Source organism: Streptopelia decaocto (genome assembly GCF_964273445.1).
Source record: "Streptopelia decaocto genome assembly, chromosome: 14".
NCBI lineage: Eukaryota > Metazoa > Chordata > Aves > Columbiformes > Columbidae > Streptopelia > Streptopelia decaocto.
In genome coordinates, this window is record NC_138669.1 from 13,186,851 (window position 1) to 13,195,888 (window position 9,038).

Consider the following 9,038-nt stretch of genomic DNA (forward strand, 5'->3'; position numbering starts at 1 on the left):
AAGCTCATCCAGTGCAATCCCCCCATGGAGCAGGAACACCCAGATGAGGTTACACAGGAAGGTGTCCAGGCGGGTTGGAATGTCTGCAGAGAAGGAGACTCCACAACCTCCCTGGGCAGCCTGGGCCAGGCTCTGCCACCCTCACCGGGAACAAGTTTCTTCTCAAATTTAAGTGGAACCTCCTGTGTTCCAGTTTGCACCCATTGCCCCTTGTCCTGTCACTGGTTGTCACCGACAAGAGGCTGGCTCCATCCTCCTGACACTCACCCTTTATATATCTGTAAACATTAATGAGGTCACCCCTCAGTCTCCTCTTGTCCAGCTCCAGAGCCCCAGCTCCCTCAGCCTTTCCTCACACGGGAGATGCTCCACTCCCTTCAGCATCTTGGTGGCTGCGCTGGACTCTCTCCAGCAGTTCCCTGTCCTGCTGGAACTGAGGGGCCACAACTGGACACAAGATTCCAGGTGTGGTCTCCCCAGGGCAGAGTAGAGGGGCAGGAGAACCTCTCTGACCTACTGACCACCCCCTTCTAACCCACCCCAGGTCCCATTGGCTTCCTGGCCACAAGGGCCCAGTGCTGGCTCATGGTCACCCTGCTGTCCCCAGGACCCCCAGGTCCCTTTCCCCTACGCTGCTCTCTAATAGGTCATTCCCCAACTTATACTGGAACCTGGGGTTGTTCCTGCCCAGATTCAAGACTCTACACTTGCCCTTGTTCTATTTCATTAAATTTCTCCCCACCCAGCTCTCCATCCTGTCCAGGTCTCTGATGGCAGCACAGCTTCCAGTGTCAGCCACTCCTCCCAGCTTGGTGTCAGCAGCAAACCTGCTGATAGCGCACTCACTTTTGCTGTAGTCGCATTCTGTACTACAGATAAAGATGTGTTTCAAGGTGGTCTAGCCCAGTAAATAAGAACAAACTGTATTGCAGATTTATTGCTGGTCAGTTAATATTGGTGTTTTGATCCCCTCCTGTGATTTTCCCCAATGCATTGCAAGAATAAAAATGCAAGTCTTCTTCAGATATGATCGTTGTGATTGTTGAAACTTTTCCCAGAATCCCAGAATGTCAGGGGTTGGAAGGGACCTGGAAAGCTCATCCAGTGCAATCCCCCCATGGAGCAGGAACACCCAGATGAGGTTACACAGGAAGGTGTCCAGGCGGGTTGGAATGTCTGCACAGAAGGAGACTCCACAACCCCCCTGGGCAGCCTGGGCCAGGCTCTGCCACCCTCACCAGGAAGAAGTTTCTTCTCAGATTTATGTGGAACCTGTTAAAATTCTGCCTCCAAACCCACTCTTCACAATTAAAAGGTCATTCATTTCATGCAAGATTTAGTGTTAATGCAGACAGAGCCATCAGCCCAAACCATTACAGGCTGGTTTACAATTCAGTATTTCCAGACCATTCGCATTCTTGGAGTCCCATAACTTCCCATTATGTGCTGTAACTTGTACTGTTCTTTTTACAGTAGTGGGAGATTATGCACACCGTATCATTTAACTTTTTAATCACCTACAAGAAAAGACTTCCCATCTTGTCTGTCCTCGGTCTTCCTTTCCTGCTTGCCTCAGGTGAAGGTGAGGACACCCAGCGCACACACGCAGAGCCCTGAGTTTGGAGACAGAGTGGGGAACAGGATCAGTTTTAGCTTTTCCCAGTAGGACTAAAATGTTTTTCTGTTAAACTGCTGAAAGCCAACTTCAAAATAATTACTTTCCTTTCTTGCTTCAGTACCAATACATTTCCCTGGGCGTTTGTAGCATTTGTGTCGCTGTCACTTGCCGTTATGTCGCAGGGACGCCACGGCTTTTAAGGTACTGCAGGCAGCTGTGATTTAATGCTGGTGATATGCTGAGCAGGCACACTCAGTGCTGCTGTAACACTGAAGATGGTTTCCCACCAAATTCTTCTTTATTTTGCTGCGTTTCCCTGGCATATTAGACTGTTCACACTGAGACACTTTCCACTGGTGTGAAGCCAGAGCGCGTGGCTTGGTAATCACTGTGCTAATGACTGTGTTAATGACCACAGCCTGACACCCTCCTCACTTCCCAGAGCTCACCCAGACCAACCTCCTGTCCTGAGACAGGATAACTATATTTTTATATCGCCTGCAATTACATTTGTCTAAGCTGTTCTTAAACACCGTGATGGACAGAGATTCTCTCTGCAGCCTGTCCAAGTGCCTGACAAAAACATTTCTTCCTCTTCCTTGCTGTGACTTAACCCAACACCTGGGGACAGAGACCTTCACTGCTCTCTGTGTGACAACCCACAGGCCTTTGGAATATCACCGTGCTCTTTCCTGTCTTGTCCCCACAGTCTTCTTTTTCCAAAGATGCACATCCAACCCCTGCAGCCTTTTTCAGGAGATCGTATTTTCTTGTTCTCATTTTCATTGCTGCCTTTTGCTCCTCACTTATGTATTTATTTCTTCAGTGCAGTGCCCAATACTGGACAAAGTACTTTCATCAGACGCCATGGCAGTACCAAGTAGGGCAACATAATTCCCCCCAAATTTCATCCATGATACATCTGTGAATGCATTCTAGAATAAGATTCACCATTTTCTTTGTTAGTAATACTCGAGGACCAAGTATTATTGGTGATAAATACCCTGAGATACGTGGTGATCAAAAATCCTGAGATTTCCTCCAGTTGGGCTGCCTAATGAATAATACATACCATATGTTGTGCACATACATAATACACATATTTGAAAAATGACAGAGGAAAATCTAATGGGAGCTGCTGGAAGTGCTGTGCTGGAGTTACAACCTGATCTTCAGATAGAAACCAAAACACTGTCTTTGAAGCTCTTGGCTGCAGATTCTGCAACATCAAAGGCATGTCTGGGAGATCACCATATTGGTTTTTTCCCCTCTTCTGCTGAAAAACCACTCAGGATGCAGGACTTTCCTGTTCTGTTTTCTTCTTTGTTTTCCTCGTGAATGAAATAAGTTCCAGAAACTTAAGAGCACTGCTATGTTAGTTGTTAATTAATTGTTACCAATGCCAACACTTGACCAAGAACAGCTGGAACTAGTCTCTTTGATCTGATATTTAGGGAAAAAAAATCCTGTGTGTGTTTTGATAAGGAAGGCACAGTCTGGGTTAAAGAGTTTGCAGAAACACACAGATACAAGGTATATATATATTTTTTTTGTTATTTTGTTGATGAGCAACAATCATGACATAAGAAAAAGGTATGTGATGCAGAATGTCAAGTAGAATTTCAACTTTACTAATGAGAATTCAGCAACTTAAAGCTGAGAAGCTGAGCTCACTGGAAGCATTATGCGGTTGCCCAAGTTATAGTCTGAAAGTGATGAGCAATCACAGCCTGGGATGAATAAACTTCAAATGCAACCCTGAGCTGGGGGGATGACACAGTGAAAATTACCATCACGTGGAACACACTTGTGGAGGCTGTGAGTGTGTCTGCCCTCGGAGTATCACCCAGCCCTTCAGAAAAAGACTTTGTGACTTTGCCTTTCTGAATTCTGCATCCTGCTCCGGTGCTCCCTGTGATGCTGAAGCCGTGTTCCTTACTGGTGTGACTGGATTTCAAGATTTGTTGTTTGCATTTGCAGAGGTGTCGCTTTTTTCGCTTAAAACTTCCCTGCGCTGGAGGGTTTATTGAGATCAAAAGCATTTAAAACACCCTTGCTATTCCTGAGTATCTTCCCACTCAGGAAAAATTGTCAATACGTTTGATCAAGAACAACATCACATGGACATAAGATTTTAATTGAATCCGTTTAAACAAGGAGTAAGTCCTTATTTGCCAGAAGACACTCTGTTCCATGTCTATATTTGAAAAAGTTGCATGTGGATAAAAATGTCAAAGATATGTCTAGAAAAGATCCGACACCCTAAACAACCTTTTCCAGATTTGATGGAAATGCCGCCTTCTGTCACAAGTTTTGATCAGGCAAATATAGGAAGAAAATGGATACACACGAGCCTATATATTTTAGATTATTTTCTCATCATAACTGGAAGTTGACATGTACCTATTAACGATAATTGACAATATGAATCAACACAGAACCAAATTGCATCTCAGTTCTGGGATTCAAAGTCCTGGGGAAAAAAAAGAAGAGGGGGGCAATTAGATAATGAGATCAATTGCTAAACTGTCACATAGACACAGATCTTGTGGATTCACATATTTCACTTATCTTTCTATTCCCAAATTTATGAATGATTGACTTAATCCCAGTCAAAATAAATCTCTCATAAAGGAAAAGGCATATGTTGAGTGGGTTTTAAAAACCCCTGTCAAGCAATTCATCATCTCACACAGATCAAAGATACTGTCAAGTGTGCGGTCTTGCCATTATAGCTGCATCCGAAATAGGAATTTTGCAGGGACAAATGTACCAGTCAGACAAGGTACCTGCGAGCAGCATGTGCTCCACAAACAGGAGTGTGCAGCAAGCTGTGGCAGGAAAATCAGAGGGATTAGTAAAAGTGCTGTTCAGTCTTTTTTTAATTAGCACGTTATTGTACAAGCTAGGAAAGGTTTGCAAACACTGGAGCGACCAGCTGGGTTAAGTTACGCTGTGCAACTCATCCACATTCCTAAATGGGATTTTTGTATTTTTATGGTTGAAAAATGGAGGCCCAGTGTTTTCCATCATTTTCTGATTGTTCATGGCATTGCTTCCAGAAAAATTATGAGGATGCTATTGCCTCCAACATCCTGAAGTCCAGTTACTGGCCTTAAGTTAAAGTTAATTTTTGTCAACCTGGCAGTAAGGATCTGATTTGATTCTGTGAATTATCTAAGAATCAAAAAGTCCAAAATAATATTTGATTCCTTGATCTTATTTTCAAATGCTAATATAACAGAAGCAGGCTGGAAATACCCTTCCTTCACAGGGTGAGACAGAACATTCGACCAGTAAAGACCAGTATATCTGGATGGCTAACAGGCATTCATTTAGAAGCAAATGCCATAGCATAATGATGACAGCAAATCCACAGCGAGGATCAGAGCCATTCAGTAAATTGCAAAGGGGCTGATTTTGTTAATGTGGGAACAGCTTCATTAGTCACACATTTTGAAACACTCCAGTGCTTTGGCAGTTGCTGTCATGGACAATCAAAAAAAGACCTTTAAGAATCTGTGCACAACTGGACATAGCATCAGACCATCTCAAACAGACAGTGATATAGAACTTTTATTTCACACAATAACTTAACTAGTCCTGGGAGCAAATAATGCTGCCACTGTGAGGCTGTTGGTGCCTATGGAAAGCAAGGAAAGGTTGTATCAGTGCTTTTGGATGGGGCTGCACATCTGTGGTGGCAGTTCCTGGGTCTAAATCCTTCCTCTCATTGCTCTTTGACCTTTAGAAACATGGAGCCAGAAGGAAACACTTGGGCTCTGAGGTGTTGGTGGCATTGAGGCCATCTTGAAAGGCCCTGCAGAAGAGGGGTCAGCACATCACTTTCTGGGTTTTGTAACCCAACTTGGCCTTGCCTCTCTGTACAATAAGAAGAAAATGACCTTGGGATGGACTCGGAGGGACCTCAGCTCTGCAGTTGATGTCCAGTCTCCCAACAGCATTAATTCTTCATTCTTTCCACTTCCTGGCTAGCAACAGTAACCACAAGTGGTGGTTGTATCCAGTTGATCCTTAATTTCTCCCTGTTTAGGAAAACGGTTCCTTAATTTGGTCTTTTGTGCATCTGCGGGGCCTTGAGTCTGTTCCTGTGTGGGTCCACTGTGTGTGGATGTCAGGTTTTCTGCAGGCTTGTGACTGCTCTTTCTCCTCTGTTTGAATGAGGAAAATCTTAGTGTGTCCTCCACAGGAGCTAAAGAAATTGAAACAACTGATGGAGAAAGTGGTGCCGATCAAGGAGGGAACATCAGTTAGTTCTAACTGTAAATTTTCCTGGCTGTAGCTGCAGCATTCCTTTTTAAGGCTTTTGGCACAATCTTAGAGCTGCTTTACCAAGTTGGAGTGTGTTCAGTGACGGGTGCTGTGAATGTTGGTGATTCGTGAAGTCTGAAGGACTGAAGGGCATCAGAACCAACTGTCTGCCCTTGTAATTCTCTACTTTGCGCTCTGGCCTCTCTCCTCAGTCGGCAAGAGATGGGTGCGAATGTTCTGTGAGAGCAGCTTAGGGCCTGTGACGACGTTGCTGAGGCAGTGATGGAGGCCTTGGTAATCCCAGCACTGCTGCCTAAACCATCATTCCTCCTCCAGGTGACCGTCCCGTGGAGCGATACCCCCTGTCCCCATCTTCTCTCTGTGTCCGTTCCCAGCCCAGCTCAGCCGCCCTCGGGGTGGGCAGGGGCTGCGTTCACCCCCTCCCACCGCACAAATGACGCAGGCAGAGGTGCTGCAAAGCCGACACCCAAGTTGTTTAATGAATGATGCAGGAAAGCGGCATCTGAGAGGGGCTGGAGAGGGCGTGTGGGTGCAGGTCTCTGTCTCCACATCTCCTCTGGGTGTGAGTGCCACAGGGACGGTGCTGGAGTGTTGGGTTACGTGTCGCCGTAACGGTGGCTTTTTCCATGTCCGTCTTCCTCTGTACAAAACCGGCAGCTGCCCAGTGACATCAACAGAGTGTCCAGCTCCTCCTGAGCCAAGTCCTTCAGGCCTGCTGCTGTGGCCGCTGTTGGGGTGTGATGGGCACCGAGTCCTCCTGCTCCTGAGCACGGTGGGTGCAGCTGTGCAGCCCCAGGGCCCGAGGGTCGGGGAGTCGGCGGGAGGTGCAGCAGCCGCGGGGCCCGGGCAGCTGCTGCCACAGTCCCTGCGCTGGGATTGTCCCCGTGGGCACAGGCACAGCCAGCTCGGCTGCTGGGGTTCGGATCGCTGGTGTTCAGTCCTGTGTCCCCCGGTGGGTGCGTCCTCAGCCCGGGTGGGGACGCTGCTCCTGGGGACGCCGGTCCCAGCGGGTGGTGGGGATGCCGGTGCTGTGGCTGTCAGCAGTAGGAAGGGGTAGAGGTGGCGGTCGCAGTGCTGGTGGTACCAGGCCGGGGGGTCCTGGTTATGGATGGTGGTTCCCCTGGGTGACCGCGAGGTGCCGGGCAGGGCCGTGGCCTCTTCTCCAGGCTTGGGGCCGGCAGGGTCGCCAGGTGGAGGTGGCGAAGCGGCGCTTGGCGGTGCCAGGGCCAGCGCCGTCGTGGTGGCCAGTGGGGGCTCCTGGTCACCATCATGTTCTTCTCCGCTTCTGTGGGATGGTGTAGCGCGGAGCGGTGTCACGGCCCTCGGGAGCTCTCGCTGGTGCGGGGCGCTTGGTCTTCCTGGGCCCCGCAGCTCCCGGTCCCGGCAGCCCCCGGCAGGTGACGGTGCCCGGTGGCAGGGGCAGGTGGGTGCGCTGCAGCTCCTCCAGGAGGAGGTCCATGGAGGGCGGCTGAGGCTGGGGCGCAGGCGGGGGGCTGGCCAGGGGACTGTGCAGGGGTTCCTGCAGGCGGCTGAGCAGAGGGGACTCCAGAGAGTCCGTCATAGGCTCCCTCCAGGGACTGGCCAGGGGACTGTCCTCTGGAGGGTCCTCAGGACTCTCTGGAGAGCTCTGCTCAGCGCTCTGCAGGGGATCCCTCTGCAGCCAGGAGGGCAGGTCGGTGACCCCAGCGTCCTGTGTCCCCTGGGGAGCTGGCGATGGAGAGGCCATCACCCCCCAGAAGAGGTCCGTGTCCCCCATGATGGCCGCTGCCAGGTGGTGCTCCAGGCTGTCACCCATTGCCTGGTACTCCCAGAAGTCCCCAGCGACAGGGGTGCTGCTGGCCAGGCTGTCAGGGCCATCAGGGAAGGTGGTGTCCCCACACAGCAGCATCTCCCCTGTCACTCGGTCCTCCATGCAGGCGCCCTCTGCCCTGTGTTCCAAGAGGTGGGGAAGCTTGTTGAGGGAGGGGGTCAAGTGGGGGATGTCAGGGACATTGGGGATGGTGTGCTCACCATCCCTCAGCTCCGCCCCCCCCACTAGCTCTTTGGGACAGCTGCCCTCTGCCACGTACTTGGGGAGGTCTGGGAGCTCCTCGACGGCCTCAGCGGTCATGCAGGGGCCACAGGTGGTAATGCCGGCATCCCCGCTGTCCCCGAGCTGCACCAGCGACACTTGGTCCTGGGAGTGTGTGCTGTCATCCACTTGCTCCCAGAACCCATCGAGCTCCCTGAGGCTGTTGGGGAAATGAAGGACATCAGGGATGGTGTCCTCGCTGTCCCCCAGCCCCACGGCCACCACTGCGTCCTTGGAGCAGCCGCCATCTGCCACGTACTCGGAGAGGTCCAGCGGCTGGGTCAGGATGGTGGGAGAGCTGGGGACACAGCTGGTGTCTTCACCGTCCTCCAGCGCCACCGCCGCCACTTGCTCTCCGGGGCTGGTGTTCTCTGCCCTGTGCTCGGGGAGATCGGGGAGCTCGTTGAGGCAGGTGGTGGGTTTGTGGTGTCAGGGACATGGGGGTTGGTGTTCCCCATCCCCAGTGCCACCGCTGGCTGCTTTGGGCAGCCGCCATGTCCCACGTACCCAGAGAGGTCAGGGAGCTCACGGAGGAAGCTGGCCAGGTCGGGGCTGTCCGCGACATCGGGGACGTCATCCCCACCGAGGGTGGCTTCGAGCCAGGCGATCAGGCTGTCGGCCATGGTGTCTGGGTCCGGCTCGTCAGCAGCCCCTGTGCAGGCAGGTGGTTCCTGCTGGGGGAGACCCGCCGGGCTCCCCAGGGCTGCCTTGGTGGTCACCTCTGCTGACAAAGCAAACAAAGCCACCCAAGGCGGGTGATGCCAGCTGTCCTCAGCTTGGCCACCTGCCCACAGGCTCTGCCAGCCCCAGCACTCACCTGTGGGCTCCCCACTGGACGTCTCTGCTGGCGCAGCCGGGGCGGGCTGGTGGGGGCCGGCAGCGGGGACACTGAGCTCCGCAGCCACCCCGTCCCTGCTGGAGGCCTCCGCTGGCTCCTTGCTGGTGTCAGGCAGGGTGTGGGGCGCAGGGCGGCTCCGCACCCGCCGAGCCGCGGGGCCACGGGCTGTCGGGGGGCCAGGGCGGGCAGGGACGGGCGGCTGGTAAGAGCCCGCGGGG